Here is a 25,414-nt window from a genome sequence, read left to right on the forward strand (position 1 = left end):
TGTCTTCAAACCACCTCAAGTTTTGTAGTTTTTAATATTCAATACACAACTGTACTCAGAAAATTACACACCATAGAATCAGACCTATAAATTAATTTGAGTAAGTCTTAAATTTTTAATAATCAATTTAATTTGAGCTCTAAATATGTCAGCATTCTTGCAGATCATGGCCTTCGTGTAATATTGTTTACTGTAGTGTGTGTTTTGTTTTATTCTGAAATGCAATTAGTGACGACAGATGAATTTTAGAAAATAGGAAAATTATATTGAAAAATTGACATTTCACTGAAAACTACTATTTTTCTGAAAAATCTTTGGGTTCCAAGCTTCAAAATGAGGGATCATTTATTAAAATCCGTTCAGTCGTTTTCCCGTAATTTCCATTACCAGTTCAAGTTATATATATATATATATATATATATATATATATATATATATATATATATGGAAGGTAGTCCTCGTTTACATACAAAGAACTTGAAGCACATGTTTTAAAATCTTGTCAAATATTCAGCATTGTGAAAGTCTTCGAAAAATCTTCCCTTTTAATATTGATCAGCCTTTCTTCACTTTAGAAACGTCCGACGCTACACAGGGATGGACAATTAACATAGTGATTATACTCCCTCGTATCGTTATATGGCAGTAAACATTTTTAATAGCCTCCCTATCGATATAAAGTAAGACCAAATTAAAGAAGTACCTAATTTCTCACGCCTTCTATTCTGTAGGTGAATTCATGACATTCAATAACGCTTCATGAAATTGATACTAAAACTTTGTGTTGTACTAGTAGACTATATTGTAAATCTCTTCCATATATATTTCATCTAGACTGTGACTATAAATTAAGACTTTAATATAGTATTAAGTTTTTTGACTTGTTCCATATTCTAACTGTAAGCATGTATGAATACCATGGGATGTTAATAAATACAATACAATACAATCCAGCCTTCAGTTCGCCTCTGGCCTTCGACTTCCAGTGGACGGGCGCCTCGTTCGCATCTCATAATTCAGTTGGAGCCCACCTCCATATAATTAAAAGTGACCACTTGAACCGCGAAGATTTGCAGTTTCTAGATCGATCTCTCAAGCAAGGCTCACTTTTTCGCCGCGTTCGACTGGTCCTGTAATGAACATATTGCAGGTATCGGCGGTAATTAATCAAACACACGTGATTGCGAGAACTTTCCTGCGAGCTGAGCAAATATCGTCAAATTAGTATTCAAGATCCGTCGGAGCATCAATTAGCCAATGAGCGGCGCCGGAGTATTGCGTGCAGGAAGGTGCTAAGAACAACCCAGCAAGCTGAAGAATAACGCAGGAAGGTGAAACAACAGAATGCAGACTGTAACAAAGGACAGGATGATGTGCAGTTTGGGTTGTTGGCCACAGGCGTAGCTCAGACGGTAGCACGTTTGCCTGCTGTTTCGAAGTTGCGCACGGGCATGGGTTCGATTTCCGTTTGGGTTAGGTTTTTCCGTTGCTTCTCCAATCATAAGGCGAATGTCAGATAATCTATGGCAAATCCTCGGCCACTGGTGCGCTGGTATAATAAAATAATCTGCAATTATAACACAGTGGTTATGTGAAAGTGAGAGTATGCATGACTAACGACGTTTTTGGTAAATATCATTCAAAGTGGACGAGAAATTTAATGGTGGACATAATTTGGAGCAGTTATGTAGGATACGGCACCCCAGTTTCATTTCCCTTTCGGAGAAGCCATACTGCGAATTTAATTGTCCTTGGTTAGATTCTAAGCTCGCATCCGACAGCCAAAATACACAAAGAAATGGTACAGCGATGGAGAAATAGTCCCTTTCCGTGAAAAGTAGCGTACGTAAAAGTGTCAGAAGTATGCAGGAAATTTGAGAAAGACAGGGATTCACACAAATTAAAAAATAAACTCCTATCGGAGAAATAAAAAAATTTAAAAAATCTGAAAACAGAGATGTTCAGCAGCAACTTTTGAAAGTTTTTTCATCGTCAAAAGTAGTTGAAAATATTTCTCGTAAACCTGAAATAATTGTTCCGTTAACAAGGCCTCGTCATTGGAAGTCTCTTTGCAAGATTGTTATCGGCAGTTCAGACCGATTCGATAGACAATGTTAATACAGAAAATGTTTACACGTTCGCATTTTCTTGTACGCATGTATAGCATGCTTCCGCCCATCTATTTATATTATTATTTATTTAATTAACTATTTATGAATTTAATTAATTAATCATTTATTTGTTTATTTCAAGAATTTTATTATTTACTTCATAATTCCTTTATTTAAATATTTACTTATTTCATTAACTATTAATTATGTCATTATTTCATTATATACATATTTATTTATTGCTTACTTATATATTTACTCATTTATTTGTTTGTTTGTTTGTTTATTTCATTTATTTATTTATTTATTGGTAAGTACAAAGGCTAGATGCCCAACAAAGCACCTTCCTTACAAAATATATAGATGAATAATTTAACTTATAATTATTGAAATGTTTTACACGAGTGGCAGTTTTAAAATAGAACATTAACAGTTGAATGTCTGCCGTTGTGGATTAACGGTTAGCATGCCTAACCGTGACACGAGCGAACCCGGGTTCAAATCCTGGTTGGGATAAGTGACCCGGTTGAGGTTTTTCCGGAATTTTCTCTCAACCCATTAAGAGCAAATGCTGGGTAACTTTCGGCGCTGGACCTTGGCATTACCATCTTCATTTCATTCAGACAGTAGATAACCATAGTACCTGATAAAGCGTCGTAAAATAAAACGATAGAAAAGAGGAAGTGAAAACATGAAAGAGAAATGTGACTTAGCTATAAGAAATCATATTGACAAAAAGTAAGGAATTTAATAAATCAATAATAAGATTTAGGATAACTTAATTTCTAGCTAGACGAAATATGAGGAAAAATTAAGTTATTTCAGAAAAAAAATAAAGTTGAATGTGCTATGACGTCAAAATCATAGATAATTTCTTAAAAAAAAATATGGTTTCTGAAGAACTGGAGCTGCTTAGTATTTTAATAAATGATGAGAATGCGACTTATAATATTGAATAACAAATTTCTTCTAAACCTAACTAGACATATAAAATGGAATGGGTTTGATTTTCAGCGGAATCAATATATTTGTTAATAGTTTTCTTAGAGTAAGTGACTCTTCTGTCATTGAGCGTATGCAAGTCTGGTTCGGAACTGCAATGGACAAGAACTCTGAATGTTTTACGAACCATTCTGGTCAGACACTCTCACTTCGTCAAGAAGCTGAAACTCGGTATCGGCTGGTCTGCCTACATCACAAGCATAAGTGATCTTGAAGTAGGCACTTTGGCGAGTCTCTTTTGACGGTATTCTCTAATACTGATTTTTGACAACAAACAATTAGAACATATTAAGACACTGGAAAAAATTAAAAAAACGGGCTCTCAAGTGTTGTCGTAATAATTCACCATTAAAATGGGACACACTCAAGGACAGGAGAACGCGAATTCGATTATGCGCAATGTTCAAAACATACAGAGGTGAGCCTGCCTGGAGAGAAATAAAAAATAGGTTGCAGCCGCCAAATTACCCTTCAAGGAACGACCACTCTTATAAATTGAGGGAAAGAAGACAGAGGACGGACACTGGAAAGTTTTCTTTTCTCAATCGTACTGTCAGGGACTAGAATGCTTTACCTGCAGACTTACTAAAGGCTTTACCAATAACCAAAAAGTATTTAATAATAGGCTTAAGGACTTTACTAATAGACGGTAGTAACTATTTAAAGGGTGTAATTGATATCTTGTTATTTGAAGTGTTCTATCAGTGAGGAAGTGTGTTGTGTCAGAGGAGTGTGTAGTGTCAGTGAAGTCTATTGTGTAAGTGAAGTGTGTTGGTGTCAGTGAAGTGGCTGTGCAAAGTATTTGAACAGTGAAATGGTTAGAAGTGTTAGTGAAATCAGGTAGAATCAGTGCAGTGAGTGAGTTGACAGCGAAATAAGTGTAGTGCCGAAAGGTACTTGTGCAGGTATGAACCTGTCACACTCGTGGGTCTTAGTTCGAACTTAGGGTTAAGATACAAATTAGATTTACTTTAAACGTTATTTTAAGTGACCATGCTTCATTTAATTTAGGATGCTCCTTGTTATTATTATTATTTTATTATTATTATTATTATTATTATTATTATTATTAATTATTGTTTTCATTAGTCGTGTTTTTTATTGTCATTACTGAGTGTAATTAGTTACCACTGCCACCGGGTATACACGCATTTGCAGTGTGAATAAATAAATACATACATACATACATACATACATACATACATACATACATACATACATACATACATACATACATACATACATACATACATACAATAGATATTTTCGCAACCATACTTTTCTACAGTACAGCAAACTAGTCTTACTCCTTCTTCTTCTTCCGAGCATTTCATTCATCAGATTTGTAGCTTACATACCAGGCGGCCCCCTCTTCAAATCTGGTAGACTACACTTGAAATTTTTATCACATAACGTACCATCCACTGCATGTGTTTCCAAGGGATGTATCGTATTGAAGTCGATACTTTTTTTTTTGTTAGTTATTGTGTAATCAATTAGAACTTTACAGAAGGAAGAATTTGACATTTGAAGAAGGATAACGAACCAATGTTGAAGACTGTGGGAGTTAAGACTGTTTCGCACGCACACTCTTTGACAAGCATGTTGAGTTGGAAGGCGATCCTAATCCTTCGTGTTGGGATTCACATGTGAGATACGTCAGCGGAAGTCAAAGTGCAACCGTGCAAAAACCGACGGCGGCAGATCCAAAGATCTCATCAGCGATTATTAAAGCGTGTGAACTGAGTCATCTCGGAGAAATAATCTGAACCAGCTTATTCTAATTGTTGATACTAGCTTAGGCACTATCTCCTGAAAATAACAATGGGCACACTGGCTTTATTTCCTTCACGAAGTCATTCACTGCACTTGAGAAGGCATTGAGAAGAAGTGTATACAGTTCTGTTTATATTACTTAAAACTGCTGAGTCTTGTTGTTTATTGACTTTACTGGCTTTGAGCCAGAGGCCGTTTTAGGGTCTTATATGCGCAGGACGCCCTCCCCAGCCATTGTACATAAATAATAATAAATATATATTTACACATATGGCACTATTTCTGGCATAAGTGCCAGTAGGTGTGTGAGTGCGGTGATTGGTTTTTTTTTTTTATTTTGGTGTAGGCCTAATTTGTCAATTTGCGATACTTAAGGAATGGTGAACGGGAGAAGAGTTCGGGGTAAAAGATATCAGTTGGTAGACAATATTAAGTATTGTATGGGGAGATTAAGAGGAAAGCAAGAAATTAGGAAGGATGGGAAATGCTGGGTTTGCAGTTAAAGACCTGCTCTTGGGCAGAACACTGTGCATACATACATGCGTTTTTTTGAGACTTTTAAGTTTTCCCTTCCGGTGGCAGAAGCGTCTGACGACTGCGAAACCTAGAAGCCAGTGCTGACATGAATGTGATAAAATACAAGAGCTGAAACGACATTCCCGTCTAATGCAAAATGCTGAATAAAGCGGGATAAAATTAAGTGCCGGTGTACTAAATGAAGTGAGAAATACAATATTAGAATGTAGGCTATAGAATTTTGCGAGAAATAAACACAACATTTCGCTATCCACAGATATTTATGCTACCTGCACCGCTAAATTTGCACTGGAAAATGCGGCTGGCAGCAGCCATCATTAAAGCGGGCAGGAACCTATGTTAACTCCACAGATTTTTGTCACGCGCTATATCACAGCCATCTTAATTAGAATTGACAACGGTGGACTGAGTTCGACCCCGAGTTGGTGCTAGGGTATGATCCAAGATCGTAGTGAGACTTTAAATGAAATCAACATTCAGTTTCTTAAGGGTGGATATTGTTTTCAACAGTTGCATGTTTTTTTACTGTATTACGGGAAAATATAACGATAAGAATTAATTAATTAATTCAGTCCCCCTGGATATAAGTCTTGGCCTTCTATGCTCGAAGTTGCGAGTTCGATTCCGACCCAGGTCGATGGCATTTAAGTGTGCTCATGTCCGTAGATTTACTGTCATGTAAAAGAACTTCTGTGGGACAAAATTCCGGCACACCGGCGACGCTGATCTAACGTCTGCACTTGCGAGCGTCGTTAAATAAAACATGTTTTTTTTTTTAATTCGTTCATTCATAGTTTTCTGCCCAAGGACAGGTCTTTCACAGCAAACCCAGTATTGTTCAATATTTCCTATTTTCAGTCATGCCAGTTTTGTAGTTTTCCTTGGGAAAGAAAAATATTGTAGCTTCCCGTTGCTTTCTGCAATCACTCTTTCTTTCGCATCTTAAAAGATCCCAGTGGGTCCCAGCTGCTTTTAACAACAAAACTGCAAAAATCCATAATATAAATTCAAATGTTCCCTTGTTTTTATACACGACCGTGTAATTTTAACGAGAAATGTAAGTGATATAAAGGCAGCCATTTTTAAACTAGGCAAAGACACCCATGAATGCAATTTTAAAACTTCATCAGAAAAACAAAAAATAATGGTCTTTTGTTGAGAAGATCCTGCACGAGCCATTCATGTTTCAGCAGGAATGATTAGATTTTGTGTGCATCTCTCCGAACTGATCCCTGATATTTCTAGGAGAAAGTCTGGAAGAAGACAAACGACATGCAAAACAATATATATCGGTTTCAGGGATGATGCAAAATGTACACTCATGTGAAACATTCCAATTGCAATCTTTATACTACCAGTACATAAGGTTCTTAGAAAAATATTTGGGGCTAAGAGGGATGAAGTTACAGGAGAATGGAGAAAGTTACACAACGCAGAGCTGCACGCATTGTATTCTTCACCTGACATAATTAGGAACATTAAATCCAGACGTTTGAGGTGGGCAGGGCATGTGGCACGTATGGTCGAATCCAGAAATGCATATAGAGTATTAGTTGGGAGGCCAGAGGGGAAAAGACCTTTGGGGAGGCCGAGACGTAGATGGGAAGATAATATTAAAATGGATTTGAGGGAGGTGGGATATGATGGTAGGGACTGGATTAATCTTGCTCAGGATAGGGACCAATGGCGGGCTTATGTGAGGGCGGCAATGAACCTCCGGGTTCCTTAAAAGCCAGTAAGTAAGTAAGTAATAATGAGATAATTGAAATATTTATTCTGTGATATATATAATCATTAAACATTGAGAAACCTGAAACAGCTATTATTGTTAACAAGAATTGTTAGAAAAATATTTCGTTAGTCTATTCTTAAATTGGTTTGATGTCTGACAGTCCCTGACATTACTCGGTAGGGAATTCCAAAGTCGAGGAACAGCCACAGTGAAAGAAGATGAATATGAGGATGTTCGGTGGGAGGGAATGGATAATATTGAGGAGTGTTGTGATCGTGTGTCTAGGTTATGATGGGTGGATAAATTTTGAAAACGTGACGCAAGATAGACAGGAGGGGAGAAATGCAATATGTGAAAGAGAAGGGAAAGACAGTGGATTTTCCTGCGATCTTCTAGACGGAGCCAGGACAACATTTCGAGGGATGGTGTTACGTGATCAGCCCGGCGAATATTGCAGACGAGTAACCTACAGGGGAAAAACAATCAAAGTCAGAATTCTGTTAAGAGTGATGTCAGGTTCTAATTCAGTATATTACTGCAAAATTTACTGCTGTTCCTAATGAAAAAGTAGGAGAGGACGGCTGTATCCATGGTGATAATTCTCCTTTACTAGCTTTGATACGAAAAACATTAAAGTTTGCAGTCTATGAATAAGATGACTGCAGTCCTGCGCTTCGTTACTTTGAAGACAGTTTAGGTATACCTCGATAATACTAACAGCTTCTCTTCGTACGGAAAGTAAGTTGCGAGCCAACAGTTCACGAATGATGTAACGAAACTCACAAAAGTTGCCCGTTGCAATGCTTGTCCTCAGGGCTACATGCGACAGATTGTGTAAATTAAGCAACTGCGTACCTGCCTTTCACTCTGGCCTGTGTTCGATGCCAGGACGCAGCGCTTGCATGCCGGTGCGTGCAGTTCAAACCTCGTTATGTACAAAGAAAAAAAATAATGCACTGTTAATTATAATAAAATCGACCGTTAAGGATATTCTTCCACGCGAAACACGACTTCGGATTAGCCTGCGTGATTCAGATCTGTTGTAATGTTGGCAGCAATGGTTCAATGTGCACATAGCAGCAAGATTAGAGTTACACTTCGCCAACATGTAACTTGTACATGCATGCGTGTCTGTATGCAATGCTTCATCAACATTCCATTTAATGTTTATATTGTTCATTAATTTACAGCTACTGCAGGCGAGACACGGCTGAATCACCGTAATTCAAGTGTTTTATAAGTAATTATCCGGTTACATAAAATAGATTATGTTAGTCAAAACAGTAGCGAAGGATGACGTGTGCAAGCTTGGTGCAAGTGCTGCTGTTAGTTCTTTACGTATTCAGAATTTAATTTTCTGAGCAGATTCATTTTAGAGAAATGATCTCCACTGTGCCGCCCCTTCTACAAGACCTGCGCGGTTTGAATCTCGGAAAAATCGTTCAACTTAATGAAAAGATGAAGGGGTCGGTGGGGCAAGTTCTCAAGATTTCTAGCACCCTGTATCTAAAACAGAGATGGGCATCGTGCCTCACTTGAGAAATACTCACTGACCTTCACAGAGCTTATCGCTCTGAGTGACATCATCTTCACAGTCCCCGTTCCTCCCTCACGTAGCTCCTAGGTGTGGGTAGGATCTATATCAGTTTCATAAGCAATATCAGTGGTGGCATAATAGCATTATCAAAGCAGTGTGTACGCGTTAGAAAACGATTATTTCATGAGAAATGGGAGGAAGAGTTTTTTTGCTGTTTAGAAGGGGAGAACATACGATGTATGTTATGCTCGAAAATCCTATTAGGCATTAATAAATTTAATATACAACGACATTACTCCTTATGTCATAAAGAACATGCTGAATTAGAAGGTAAGACAAATTAAATGTTATTTTTCGTACTATTCCGAAGAAAATTTATGATCTTAACATTTGCATAGTATACTAAATATGACATTATACCTTAAACACGCTGCATTAAAGGGTACGAGGAATTAAATGTTGCCTGTACGTATTATTTCCAAAAGAAATTTATATAAAAAATATCAAATGTGCGTAGAAAACGAAATATGATTTTCTGAAATTATTTTAGGTCGAGAACGTGCAAATCTATTAAGTAATCTTGATAAACGCCAGAATATTCAAGAAAATAAACGTAGACAACGTGATGGAATATTATTGGCTAGTTACGCAATTTCTCGCCTGCGATTTAAATCAATTCAATGATGGAGAAACAGTAAAGAGGTTTTCGAGTCTTTCACGTTAACCAAGCGCTTTCCTAATAATTCGCCACTGACCGCCTTAGCGATTACGATAAGGTGACGCAGGTCACAGCAGTTTATAGTTCCCATCCTACTCTGCAGTCTCCTCTCCTAGTAAACAAACTATTTCAAATCGATGCCTCACGTAACCGAAAATTGTGCCCATGTATGATCTAAAACCTGGCGCGATTCTTATGCGTCAAGCGTGTTGTTCTCCATGGATGGTGCAGGTGACATCAGTACAAGAATTACTCTGTGAGTTCAGCCAAGGCACTAAAAAAACTTCAAGAATACTTATATTAGTGATAGCAGTACCTGATAGCAATAACAATACCAGAAATTGTATTAATAGAAGACCAACTTCTGACTCTGCTACTAGTTGACACACGAAGAATGCAGCAGAAAAACATTTTGACTGCTAACAGGTTTCATATTGATTCCAATATGAATGCTTTGCAATTTGAATATAATAAAACCAAATTTAATGCCTGTTGAATCTTTCGTACACTACTTTTAACACTCGAATATACGTAACTAATGCTAACCACACATACAATAACATAAATACAGACATGGAAATCCTACGCATACAACCCAAGAACCAAAAACTCAACACACTAGAACAATACGAAATATACAGACACACTAAAACACACCCTGATCAAATTCTCAACACACAGACAAATTTGAGAACACACACACTATTTGACACCACATTTCAACACTTTTCAACAATCGAACGCACCCATACAACAGGCAGCGAAGTTCGACATGACGCCGAGATCTAATAGGCTCTGAGGATGGTGTGAAGAAGCACCGAAACAGCTGTAAGCGGCACATACTTACACAATTAACACGAGTAAGATCGCCATTTAATCAATTATTCAAAATTAATGGATACAGGTTTGATTCCCGTCACAGTAAGTGAGATATGTGTTCCATCACCCTTTATTTGCTATTCCCTTACCACACTACCTAAGGTTCTCTACTGCTGAATCATTATCCCTTAGAGGAATGTGGACCAAACCTTGAGGCAGATGGTGTTTATGGAATACTCCACCCTCTGTTGCTCAAGATACTTGCTTACTGATTTATCGGCAGCAGCTGTTATTCAATTTGGGGTTATAAATTATTAATTGAAGTGCATATTTGCTCTGTAAGGTATTCACCCTTCTCTTGCAGAAGCTATTATTAGAGTTGTCCATGAAGTTTAGGTCTCAGGTGTGGTCGGTGTGCAATTACTAGATTGTAGTACGGACGTAACGAAAATTAAACGTTCACTCGTAAGGACTCAAACCACGGTGCGCATTAAGCCATGCGGAGCATGACCACTCATCCGTGAATCTGAGTGCACAGTAGGTTAGCAGACACTTGGTAATTGGCAGTTGAGATGAAGAGCACATATTCTGCGCTCTGCAACACGCTACTCCCTCCGAGGGTAAGATCACAGTGTTAAGTTTCATCACTTTGACTCACACTGCAGCTGACCTCCACTCTGCAGGCGCATTCACACCACATGAACACGCAGTCCAAGTATTTGTGAATGTCTCATGTTAATTAGCACTTAATGAGCCAAAGTATATAAATATTGTGCCCTAATCCTTTAAGACAGGCCTGCACAAGTTTCGCGCTCTCCGAGTCGGCTCACAGCTCATGAGCGGAGGCAGATATTAGCTGCGCTCTGTATAAGGGTGGACTGGAAGAAGGGGTGATCTCGTACAAAATATACACAAAAGGAAATACTATTACGAGTGTTTATGAAATGCATTCCCGTTCAGTGTTTGCAAAACTATCTTGGACTATTATTAATTAATAAAGAAATATTTATTTTACACAAATAATAGAAATTATATAGCTTCTTAAATGTACAACATCATTTTGTTATATTTTTATTTATCAGGACATCAAAACGAGGTTTTATGCTGCTGGCAGCTGAAAGGAACAGTAGCCTACTGATCGTAATGTAACATCAGTTACAGATGTTGATTATAGAAAACAGTTGCTCACAAATATAAATGTTGAGCCAAACATAGCAATCATTTTCACAGCCAGCCTGTGTAGTCGTGGATATTATTGCTAGTGTTTAGTCTTGTAAAACTCAACCAGGCTAGTAGTATTATTCAAACGATAGGTCACATTGAAGATCAACAAGTTCGAGCTGTAAATCGTTAGATGTTAAATGTTATGTTCCGTCTTTTAGATTCCTCCATACTGTACTGTAGCAGTAGGTAAGCAACGTGAAACAGTTACTGAGAATAGGCCTACACACTGCACTCCACTAGATAACTGAGTGGTCGTTTCCCTCTCCTCTACCTATAGCAAGTCTATGTCATTCTGACGTTTCTTCTCCGTTTCGGCGAGCGGTAAACACGGCTCTCCCGCTCCGAAGGAGTGCGCGCGCTCGTTGAGCGCTGTTTGTGCAGGTATGCTTTAAGGCTATGTTGGCGACTATTACAGAGTACGAGGCAGAAAAAAATACTATAAATATATCAATTTAACCATTATAACGCCTCATTGAAATTTTTCTCACTGTTTCGAAATATCAACATGTTAAGGCATATAATTTCTCTTCGCCTTTCAGCGATTTCACTTGTTAAAGAATGGTTTTTATCTTTCTATTCTCAGTTATGCATTCCAGACTATTCTGTGTAACAAATGTCACTTAAGTACGAGTAAAAAAGTTTACCTACGGTACAGTACTTTGATTGAATAATGTGAACTTTAGGTCACTAATAAAAATGTTTTAAATATATTCATTACGCAACTAGTTAGGTAAAGATGCTGCTATTACGTAACTGATTGCGTAATGTGAACCACATATTAAATTTAACGAAATGGAATTGATGTTATTGATTATAAACAACAACAACTATACATCACATATTCATTTTGTATGAGGTCTCGCCCACCTCACTGAATACTACACGGCTATTATAAAATAGCGAATATGTATTATTACTATTTAATACGAGAAAAATTCATACCAGCACCGGGAATCGAACCCAGGACCTCTCAGCTCTGCGCGCTGAGCGCTCTTTTCAACTGAGCTATGCCGGGAGGGGTTCGGCCGGCGCCGTGGATCGTGTCCCGGCATAGCTCAGTTGGAAAGAGCGCTCAGCGCGCAGAGCTGAGAGGTCCTGGGTTCGATTCCCGGTGCCGTTATGAATTTTTCTCGTATTAAATAGTAATAATTAACAACTATGTTCACAGTTTGTTATATTAATTACTGCAATCGACGAGGCTACGGAAAACTGAATAGTTGAAATACTGTTACTTTCTTCAATATTTTAGTAACTATTTTAAAGCTAAACTAAACTAATAAAACAAACAAACGAATCGCCTCTCGCAAAAAAACTAGTAATAAAATCGCCTCTCCACAAAAGACAAGCTCAAAACTAGTAAAAATTACACAATTGCTTTTACTAAAAAATTAACTTTTTTATCAAAGTGGATAAAATGTTCTACGACATAGGATACATATCGTAACTTCATATTACAACACTCCACTGGTTATTATACTAGTAATGTAATATGAAACGTTACGCTACTCATATCGAAACAGTATATTACGATACAAGGTTGGGACGTGCGTTTACAAAATCGTGGAAAGCTTGAAAAACGAGCATAGCGAATTGAAATGCACTTCACAGACTGTATTGTACAGTATTATTTGCCGATAGTAGATTTGAAAATAATATTTTTAAAAATCTTAATATACAGTACCCACGTACGTTACACTATGAACAGCTGACTGATTCTCAGCAAAAAGTTTGTCATACTTACTTACAAATGGCTTTTAAGGAACCCGAAGGTTCATTGCCGCCCTCGCATAAGCCCGCCAGCGGTCCCTATCCTGTGCAAGATTAATCCAGTCTCTATCATCATATCCCACCTCCCTCAAATCCATTTTAATATTATCCTCCCATCTACGTCTCGGCCTCCCTAAAGGTCTTTTTCCCTCCGGTCTCCCAACTAACACCCTATATGCCCATGGATTCGCCCATACGTGCTACATGCCCTGCCCATCTCAAACGTCTGGATTTAATGTTCCTAATTATGTCAGGTGAAGAATACAATGCGTGAAGTTCTGTGTTGTGTAACTTTCTCCATTCTCCTTTAACTTCATCCCGCTTAGCCCCAAATATTTTCCTAAGCACCTTATTCTCAAACACCCTTAACCTATGTTCCTCTCTCAGAGTGAGAGTCCAAGTTTCACAACCATACAGACCAACCGGTAATATAACTGTTTTATAAATTCTAACTTTCAGATTTTTGGACAGCAGACTGGATGATAAGAGCTTCTCAACCGAATAATAACACGCATTTTCCCATATTTATTCTGTGTTTAATTTCCTCCCGAGTATCATTTATATTTGTTACTGTTGCTCCAAGATATTTGAATTTTTCCACCTCTTCGAAGGATAAATCTCCACTTTTTATATTTCCATTTCGTACAATATTCTGGTCACGAGACATAATCATATACTTTGTCTTTTCGGGATTTACTTCGAAACCGATCGCTCTACTTGCTTCAAGTAAAATTTCCGTGTTTTCCCTAATCGTTTGTGTATTTTCTCCTAACATATTCACGTCATCCGCATAGACAAGAAGCTGATGTAACCAGTTCAATTCCAAACCCTCTCTGTTATCCTGGACTTTCCTAATGGCATATTCTAGAGCAAAGTTAAAAAAGTAAAGGTGATAGTGCATCTCCCTGCTTTAGCTCGCAGTGAATTGGAAAAGCATCAGATAGAAACTGACCTATACGGACTCTGCTGTATGTTTCACTGAGACACATTTTAATTAATCGAACTAGTTTCTTGGGAATACCAAATTCAATAAGAATATCATATAATACTTCCCTCTTAACCGAGTCATATGCCTTTTTGAAATCTATGAATAACTCATGCACTGTACCCTTATACTCCCATTTTTTCTCCATTATCTGTCGAATACAAAAAATCTGATCAATAGTCGATCTATTACGCCGAAAACCGCACTGATGATCCCCAATAATTTCATCTACGTACGGAGTTAATCTCCTCAAAAGAATATTGGACAAAATTTTGTACGACGTCAACAAAAATGATATTCCTCGAAAGTTACCACAGTTGGTTTTGTCCCCCTTTTTAAAAATAGGTACAATTATGGACTCCTTCCATTGTTCTGGTACAATTTCCTTTTCAAAAAGTTTGTCATAGCAGGAGTAAATTTAATTACAACCCTAGAGCCGTTATTTGTAATATCACAACATACTTATCTAGGTTGGTAGGTCTGAATTCAGTAAACTCAACTTCCAATAGTGGCGGCCGTTTGCTGTAACGACGAAAAACACACTACCGTACAAAAATAACTATTATGCCATGTTAACGAATTTGTTTTTATGTCTGGACATACCGATTATTGGTTTGTGCAACCGCATTTCTTTAAGGGGATAGGATGGTATTTTTTTAAACTTTTTTCCTATTAGGTGTAAAATATTAGTTTTTTGTATGTAGAGAGCTCATAGCTGTGGCAACTCAACCAAATAAAAATATTTTGAAAAAAAAAAAATAATTTGAGGGCCCAAATTTGAAAAAAAAAAAAACCAATGCAGGATTGTACTAAAACCGATATCTAAACCGTTTTTAAAGATAGATCCAAACAGTTTTTGCAATATATTTGCAAAAGCATGTTCTACAAACTGTCTGTAACAGAATTTTGATATTAGTCCCTACGTTTGTAAAATAAACAATTACAATTTAATAACAATTTTCTGATTTCCTTTCTTGCAAACAAACGGACGTATTTTTTAAATGAAATCAATTAACAAAATTTTGTTACAGAGAAAGTTTCCTAATAGTCTAAAGAATGTATGTTCTAAATTTCATGCATGTATCTTTAATAGTTCAGAAATTATATCCATTTTTGTCTGACGATGTAGCAAAAAAATGAAGTTACTCGAAACCGATAAAAGGGGGCGTGTGATTTAAAAATCCATAGCGCAGGAAGTTTAAAAATGGCGTCTCCACATCCCATAAGGGCACAAATACCCACAAAATGTTATGCAATGCATTCCACACATATCAAAGGGTATTTTAAAGAAAACATTTTTTTTAAATTTAATTTACCGGAAACAACAATAAAAGTGGGCGAGTGATTTAAAAATCCATAACGCAGGAGTATTTTAAATAATTTTTTTTTTTGAAAATTTACTCATTTTTCACCAAAAAATACCATCCTCTCCTCTTAAGTTTGTAAGCCAGCTTAAAGCTGATTTTGACTCAAAACATTAGTGTAAGTCCAGACGAAACTGCAGGAAAAATACGAGTGAGGTACGTATGTTAGCTGGGCTTCCAATGAATGTTTTAACCTCTCAGAAAATACTACAAACCTATAGAGAACTAAATAGAGGGCCTGAAATGAGAAAAGCATGCATTAAGGATGACCAAGTCACCATGTGGCTGCTGTGTCTAAATGTAAGTCAGTCTACGAACTGAGAAATTCGATTGATCTTGATCTGCAGGATGGGTCCGGTTTGCAAGCAATGTTTCTATTATATTTAAGTATTTCCTCTTTTTAAAGGAGTGCAGAAATTGCATGGCCATAAACCAGGCGTCTTGGACTTGTGAAGCTATATACGTTCGTTATTTATACAGTAGTATCACTTTCTGCACTAGATTATGTTTTAATATTAAGAAATATTTCTTAGCTATAAAACATAATAGCTAAGAAATATTTCTTAATATTGAGACTTAAAGATACTCGGTAGATTTAATTTCTTCAGATCCCTGTTGAAAGTTTTTTGTTCAAGGCCTGTAACTGAAATATATAGTCTACTACCTACCTCTATATATAATTTATTTCAAGAAATAGTCTGCCCAGGCATCCTGGGTTGCCAAAAACACAGAATAACACACATATAAGAATATTAATGATTACAGTAAGATAGATGAGCCAAATTTAAATGTGAACTAGGAGCCTAAGTTTAAGAAATAATAAATTTGTACATATATTGATAACAATCACACACTAACGAATAGAAAAGGGGGGGGGGTATTATGATATTCCGTATAAATGATTTTTCAGAATTGCCACAGACCCTTTAATGGTTGAAGTAATTATTTTTGGAATGATGTCATGGATTCCAAATGTTTTGATAGCGTTTACAGTTGATCGTGGGATGGTGCCCCTCGCTCCGATCATTAAACCATGTACTTCCCAGGTGCCTTCCATCTGATATTTTTCTCGAAAATACTGAATAGTAGGCTCATAAATTTGTTGTTTTTCTTTGTTGACCTCGGATGGTTGGGTCTGGCTCATCTCAAATCTAACAGTTGGGTCCAGTATAAAGCCTTTACTATTAGTCTTGTCTAGAGCCACGATGTCCGCTCTTCTAATTCCGCCGCCTTCAGACGCAACGCAGTGCACCTCTTCATGGACCTCGAAGGATTTGTTTCTAAGGGCTTGTGCTATTAGTTTTCGGATGTTATGATGGCGTGAATTTCTCAGGAGTTCTCCATGCTGACAGGATCCTAGGACGTGTGCTAAGGTTTCAATCTCGTTGCAGTATCTGCAACGGAAACCGTCCAAGGATCTCCCATGAAGACTTCTCACTGGTGCTACGTTAGCATTCATCTTAATTGCGTCCCGCCATTCAGAGGAAGATAGACCCTCCTTAGAAAAAATCCATTTATTTCCGGGAGTATATTCTTGAAATAAAATAACACCTTTTCCTTTATGTGGAAGCGCACACCATTTTAAGTTGCTTCTGTTTCAAAATTCGTTTTATCCCTGTTGTCAAACTGGTAAATTTTTATATTTCTCACAGTATTTCTGTGAAGATATATCAATGCTTCTATAATTCTACAATTTAGGTAAAATGCGTTTGAGTTCATATTGGTGTTAATTTATAATAATTTTATCTATTTTATTTATTGCTTTTCCTTTCTTTCTTTGACAAGTCCTATGGTTTTTAATTCTTTTATTGAAAAAAAAAAGTTAGTTGTAGACTCTGCTTACATCAGACAGTACGAGGTTTGTTGTATGGACCGGTATTTCTGTTTCACTTATTATCAGATGTCTCAATATTTTCTTATTTCACAGGTTCCCATTGCTCACAAGTTCAACATGGAGGGCCTACATATAATGTATCTGTGCTGATGCATACAGGTTAAAAAGAATTACATGCGTGATGTTAGCGGAGTTGTGGCTCCGTTGTAATTATGTAAACAATGTTATGTTTTATTTAACGACGCTCGCAACTGCAGTGGTTATATCAGCGTCGCCGGATGTGCCGGAATTTTGTCCTGCAGGAGTTCTTTTACATGCCAGTAAATCTACTGACATGAGCCTGTCGCATTTAAGCACACTTAAATGCTATCGACCTGGCCCGGGATCGAACCCGAAACCTTGGGTATAGAAGGCCAGCGCTATATCAACTCGCCAACCAGGTCGACCATTGTATGTATTCTGATGCAATTTCACCTACGTAGGCCTATTTACTTTTTTACGCTGGAGGCTTTTTCAACATTTATCTGTGTTTATTTATTATTTGCGTATTAGTTTTCTATTACTTCATAATTTCATAAGATTGTAGGTCATAATAAATATATACGACTCTCGTTCCTGAATGGGAGATCTCGAGCCATTTGGCCCCTCCTAAGGCTTAAAATATCTGCCCGTCTTCACCGCGACATCCTGCGTTATTTTCCGTGTAGATTCTACGTAATATTAATCCCACATAAAGTAGATACCACCACGTGTTAGGTCGAGGAGCACAAGAAGGGAAGAAGATCGAGGCGGGAGGACTGCAAGCAGACCGGCACGACTGGACCGGTTGCGGGTCGCGCCATCAATCACCAGCTATTAAAATGCGCGAGCATTACTTCTGTCGCCATATCCCTGCATAATGTTTATTAGAGCTCCAATAATGGCAGAATAATAATCTGCAGCGGACATTAACGTCTTCACGACCCCACATATATTACCTAGCACAAATAAAACTATCAGAAAGTCCCACAATTTACCATTTGACACATAAAAATATTTGCTTATATTGGCAGCTATCCGCATAGAGGACGTTCCACTTACTATCATTCAGTTCTCCACAGGCCATTATAGTGGCATGGACAGTATTCCAGCAAGACTTTGTGGGTTCTTCTGTAGCTGAAACCGAGTTTACGCAGTGGAAATTCAACGCTCCAGGCGTTCTTAAAAATACTAAAATGTTAACAAAATTGTGATGACTATTTGTCTCATATACCATTGCACCACTGAGCATAAGAATCATCTATTCACTTTTAATCAACCAAAGCCAATTATCAACTACAATCTTGTCGCACCTGATGTTCAGATGTTAAATAATAATAATAATAATAATAATAATAATAATAATAATAATAATAATAATAATAATAATAATAATAATAAACTCGGGAGAAAATTAAACACAGAATAAATATGGGAAATGCGTGTTATTATTCGGTTGAGAAGCTTTTATCATCTAGTCTGCTGTCAAAAAATCTGAAACAATTTATAAAACAGTTATATTACCGGTTGTTCTGTATGGTTGTGAAACTTGGACTCTCCCTCTGAGATAGGAACATATGTTAATGGTGTTTGGGTATAAGGTGCTTAGGAAAATATTTGGGGCTAAGAGGGATGAAGTTACAGGAGAATGGAGAAAGTTACACAACGCAGAACTGCACGCGTTGTATTCTTCACCTGACATAATTAGGAACATTAAATCCAGACGTTTGAGATGGGCAGGGCATGTAGCACGTATGGGCGAATCCAGAAATGCATATAGAGTGTTAGTTGGGAGGCCGGAGGGAAAAAGACCTTTAGGGAGGCCGAGACGTAGGTGGGAAGATAATATTAAAATGGATTTCAGGGAGGTGGGATATGATGATAGAGAATGGATTAATCTTGCTCAGGATAGGGACCAATGACAGGCTTATGTGAGGGCGGCAATGAACCTCCGAGTTCCTCAAAAGCCAGTAAGTAAGTAAGTAAGTAAGTAAGTAAGTAAGTAAGTAAGTAAGTAAGTAAGTAAGTAATTGAGTAAGTAAGATTATTTTATTAACATTCGCGAAATAGTCTTATTTAAATATGACGCCATTTCTCATCGCTTTGGATAATTCACTCGTGGTCCGCGCTTGCCAATTATGGACAAGATGAGAACTCTTGTGACAACACAGTACACTTAACTGAACGGAAGCAAGCGCACAGAAAACTCCAGTTTTAGTTAGAATGGACACACTTTAACTGTCCTTACAGAGATGCCAGTTTTTTAAACATTATAACTTAATGCACATGATCTCCAAGGTTACATAACAACATGTGGTACAGAGCTTGTTCGTGAAAAATACCGGAAATGCACGATTAAGGAACACGGATAAAGTGCGCTATTTTATGTACCACGTATATGGAAATAAAAAGACTTTCATCGCCAGTATAATTAAATAGTACATATTGTAATACACAAGTTGTAATAATTCAAAATCCACAGAGGAATATATTCAGTAGATAAATGCTAAATTCTATAGAAATCATATCAAGTCGATACCTGTAACTTTTTGATAAAAATTACCGTAAAATCTACCTAACAACTTGGACAGGGAAGAGAAAATATTTCTGTAAACAAATCTTATGGAAGAAACCAGAAAGAGAATCTTCACTGTCACAAGTACGCTACTTACAGAATGAAATTGTGCGAAGATAATGATGATTCTGGACTCAGTTTCAAGTTCTTGGATATTTAAAATATTTACATCACTAGCATCAAATCTCAGTTCCGGTAAATATATTTTTATCACTGTTATAAAATTATCAAACTAGGCCTGTTGGTTTTCATTTTAGAATACGAAAAAGAATCAGGTCTGATATAAATAGAATATAATGAACCTGAAGTCTGATTTACGTAAGACAGCAAGTGATGTCCTGTATATATCTGATATTATAGCTTTTCAGGTTTGGCAATATCACTACAAGCATTCTGGACTCGGAAGGAATTTGACCTAAAGCCGTCATTTGAATGTACGGGGCTTTTTATACTGTAAGAAATTAATCTTAAATTAGGCTACCATTTCCCATTCGATAATTTTCCTCTATAGACATCTCTTAAAACTAGCAGATATTGCAAGGAAACATCCGAAAAATTTAACAAACTATGTAAGTAACACAAATTAGGTATCGCACTGGTCAGCAAACATTCCAAAATTAGGTCAAATAACAGGAGAACAAGGTTTGGCACATTCAAAGCTAGACAATAATAATTGAGTTAATATATTGCGAAATGTTATGAAGAAGACAAAAGAGAAGTTGATTAACAGAAAATGACGAAACACGAAAATACTGCATGAATATAAGGGGAATCACAAATTTACTTTTGAGGTGGCATCCATCTGAACTTGTTGGATTACATTTACATTAAGTGACGCAACGCCATACACCTACAAGACTGTTCTAGTGGGCTGCATGTGAGTTGGAACAATGCTCACCGCATATCCACTAGGATCGCTTGTTTGTGAATTTGCAGTGCTGGTGATAAATGTCAGTAGACACGTTCAGTGTTTAGGACAATATATCAAAATTATTGTTACTCAAATCGCCCCAAACATAATGATAGTGACACGTTCACTCCCACTACCTATCAGTAGTGATGGTCTTAACTACACCAGAATAAATAAATAAATAAATAAATAAATAAATAAATAAATAAATAAATAAATAAATAAATAAATAAATAAATAAATAAATAAATAAGTAACTAAGTAACTAAATAAATAAATAAATAAATAAGTAAATAAATAAATAAGTAAATAAATAAGTATGTAAATAAATAAGTAAGTAAATAAATAAGTAAGTAAGTAAATAAATAAGTAAATAAATAAGTAAATAAATAAGTAAATAAATAAATAAATAAAGTAACTAAGTAAGTAATTAAGTAACTAAGTAAGTAAGTAAGGAAGTAATTAAGTAAGCAAATAAATAAATGAAGGAATAAATAAATGAATAAATAAATAAATGAAGGAATAAATAAATGAATAAATAAATAAATGAATGAATAAATAAATAAATAAATAAATAAGTAAGTAAATAAATAAATAAACAAATAAATAAATAAGTAAATAAATAAATAAATAAATAAGTAAATAAACAAATAAATAAATAAGTAAATAAATAAATAAGTAAATAAATAAGTATGTAAATAAATAAGTAAGTAAATAAATAAGTAAATAAATAAGTAAGTAAATAAATAAATAAGTAAATAAAGAAGTAAATAAATAAATAAAGTAACTAAGTAAGTAATTAAGTAACTAAGTAAGTAAGTAAGGAAGTAATTAAGTAAGTAAATAAGTAAATAAGCAAATAAATAAATAAACAAATGAATAAATAAATAAATAAATAAATAAATGAATGAAGGAATAAATAAATGAATAAATAAATAAATAAATAAATAAATAAATAAATAAATAAATAAATAAATAAATAAATAAATAAATAAATAAATAAATAAATAAATAAATAAAGTACTGGTTAGGTTAGTCACTTTTTTGGAAGGCTGAGAAAGAGTCGTAGTCTAGAATGGGGGCATTAAAGCAATCTTAAGTGCCTCGGGACATCTTCCGACAGCGTCATTATCCGGCAAAACATTACAAATCTGATATATTATTACTATTATCACCATTATTATTATTATTATTATTATTATTATTATTATTATTACAGAATGGCTTAACAACACATCCAGTAAATGCCCACATTTTTTCACACCGTAGCACGTATATGGAAGTATATACAGGGTGTTTCAGAATTCCTATTACAAACTTCTAGGGGTTGTAGAGGGGACTATGTAGATAAAGTTTTGATTAGGAACCCATGTCCGCAAATGTATCGTTTCGATGCAAATAAGTTTGAAGATCGATTCGATTTAAAATCTCCCACTTCACGGCAAGCAAACAAAATAGGCTGAGGACGACTTCTGCAGTCCCCTGGTATCGTGCGTCTTCTGTTTACAACCAGTTCTACGCATCAGTTGTGATTCAGTCATTGAGCAGTACAGGACGAGGCAGCAGCCCCTGATATCGTCAAATGCGCACAGCACAGTAGAGGGACAGTGCATTCCTTCATGAACTTCCTTGCCATCCTAAGGATTTTAGGGTAAGCTACTGTCGAGTCGGAATCAGAATTTTAAACCCATCAATTGTAATAGGAAAAGGAGCATTTCCTGCGGACCTTTGGGGAAAAAACTAAGCATGAGTCTGACTAAAGTGCCTTGTGTGGAGTGTGGCATTGTATGAGGCAGAAACATGGACATTACGACAAGTGAAGAGAAACGACTACTGTTCTCCAACCAGGACATCAACCGTGAAAGGAATGTGCTTACTATTGCGTCATCTATTGGAGCGAAGTGGTTAGATAATATCTGCAGTGCTCGGGAAAAGTGACACAAGTCAGTTTCCACAAACCTTTTTTGATAATTTATTGACAACTTACGGAACATCTGCTCGCTTGGAAAAAGAGACATAAGTATTTCTCCCATTACAATAATTCATACAGAACAAAATCAAATCGACATAAAGCAGTGTAAGTTGTCAATAAATTATTAAAAAAGGTTTGTAGAAACTGACTTATGTCACTTTTCCCGAGCACTGCAGATATTACCGTCATAACGTCAGTTTAAAAACCATGCGCTGTCCTGCATATGTAAAGATAAAGATAAAGATAATAACTACCTCCCATTGGAGGTAGCCCAGAAGGACTCAGTATACTCTCCTACATGAATTTTACAATATTAAATGTGTACATAAATTTTGTAGAAAGAAAATTAAAATAAACATATATGAATATAAAGTGAATAAAAAAAATTAAACAGAGTGAATATGATGACCAGGCTTAGAGACTTTAGACCCGATAGATGAAAACAGTGCGATTTGAAGTTGGATAGCTGGACTGTAGTGAGTGGGGGCAGTGATGGTAGCGACCTACCTGTCGTCCATGTGCTTTATTTACTCAATCATACTCATAAGACAGGGAGAGGAGGTACTGTTCTGACAATAAAAACAGTCCCGTACACCTAGTTCACTTCATCAGAAGACAGGACAGAAGATCGCTAGTAGTCTAGTTTTGATCTGTGCATGTGGTTATCTATGTGATTAGTCTAAGAATATATGCGATATTCTGTGACATAAAAGACATGCTAGCAGGGAAGAAGTCTACGGACACTGCTGGGGTAGCGAAGATAGATTTCAATGTTTTTTCGTTTTGCATTCATTACATCATCCACACCTGTGGAGTAACGGTTACCGCGTCTGGCCGCGAAACCAGGTGGCCCGGGTTCGATTCCCGGTCGGGGCAAGTTACCTGGTTGAGGTTTTTTCCGGGCTTTTCCCCCTCAACCCAATATGAACAAATGCTGGATAACTTTCGGTGCTGGACCCCGGACTCATTTCACTGGCATTATCATCTTCATCTCATTCACACGCTAAATCACGTAAGATGTTGATAAAGCGTCGTAAAACAACCTACTAAAATAAATCCATTACATCATGTGATGTAGAGCGGAGCTTCTCCCAATATGAACTTTGTCTTGCCGACTACCGAAGAAAGTTTAGTTTTGAGACCTTCAGAATGTGTGTTGTAGTAGGCTACATTGTAACAGTACCATGTATTGTGCTTCATAAGTGGTGTATGCTGTGCAGAATTATTATGTATGTTGAGTAAGTATTGCACTTGTGCGTATGACAGAAGCCGAAAGCAAATGCATATTAATTAATTTTGAAAATTTCGCATGATAGGTTTTTTATTTTAATCTATGTAAAGATTAATTTTTTGGTCCCTTTAGAATTTTTCTCCTCTAACAATCATTTTATTTTAATGTTTGATCAATTAGTTGCCTTTTTTTTGGAACGTCACTGTACAGTACCAGCAGACTGGACTGAACTTGGTTTCGTGTACACATGTCTCTTCTTCTGCCGACTCCAACACAATGAAAAAGCTGCGTATAGTACGGACGTAGTAAATTTATTCTATCGGGTCCAAAATCTCGATGTCTGATGATGACTCAGAATTTGGCAAGAGCGTTTCAAAACTGAAGTTATGATGTCAGCAGTAAGTGTCTGTGGTAGTTCAAAAGTCTTCCTGAAGCTTTCAAAGAACTTGGGAATCACACCACGAGCTCCAATAAGAAGACCAATCACCTCAATGTCTTCAAGCTGGTATTTTGCTTTGAAGTAATCAACTGTTGGCAGATAAATGTTGATCTTTTCTTGATTGACATCCTCCGGCTGGCTACTCCCCGTTTCAACCCTTATGGTAGGATCAATTATATATCCTTTCTTGGTAGTCTGGGAATAAGCTATGATGTCAATCCGTCTAGAGGAGCCATTAGTAGCGAGGCAAAAAACATCCTGTATGGAGGGATTAAAAGTCCAGGAGATTAACAGTGATCTAATTTTGTAACTAAGGTAGTAAAAATAGGCTATGTGTGTATCAATGTTATTGTTTATGCTGTGAGAGCTAGCCAATAGAGATACAAGTACCCACGTGTGTGACCTTATGACATCTTATGACATCAACATTCATTCACAGCATTACCCCGCTGCGTTTCATTCCGCAGAGACTTTCTCGTGGTTGGAGTACAGTAGAAGCATTTGAAATGTAGATATGGAGAAGAATGAAGCGTGTGAAATGGACAGACAAAACGAAGCTGTGCTAGAAAAAGTGGGTGAAGATGATTCATGCTCGCAAAGAAAGACTGTAATAATCCGAAGTTTATTTTATTTTATTAGGTTATTTTACGACGCTTTATCAACATCTACGGTTATTTAGCGTCTGAATGAGATGAAGGTGATAATGCCGGTGAAATGAGTCCGGGGTCCAACACCGAAAGTTACCCAGCATTTGCTCATATTGGGTTGAGGGGAAAACCCCGGAAAAAAACCTCAACCAGGTAACTTGCCCCAACCGGGAATCGAACCTGGGCCACCTGGGTTCGCGGCTAGACGTGCTAACC

This window comes from Periplaneta americana, chromosome 16, assembly GCF_040183065.1.
Source record: "Periplaneta americana isolate PAMFEO1 chromosome 16, P.americana_PAMFEO1_priV1, whole genome shotgun sequence".
In the NCBI taxonomy this organism is placed as follows: domain Eukaryota; kingdom Metazoa; phylum Arthropoda; class Insecta; order Blattodea; family Blattidae; genus Periplaneta; species Periplaneta americana.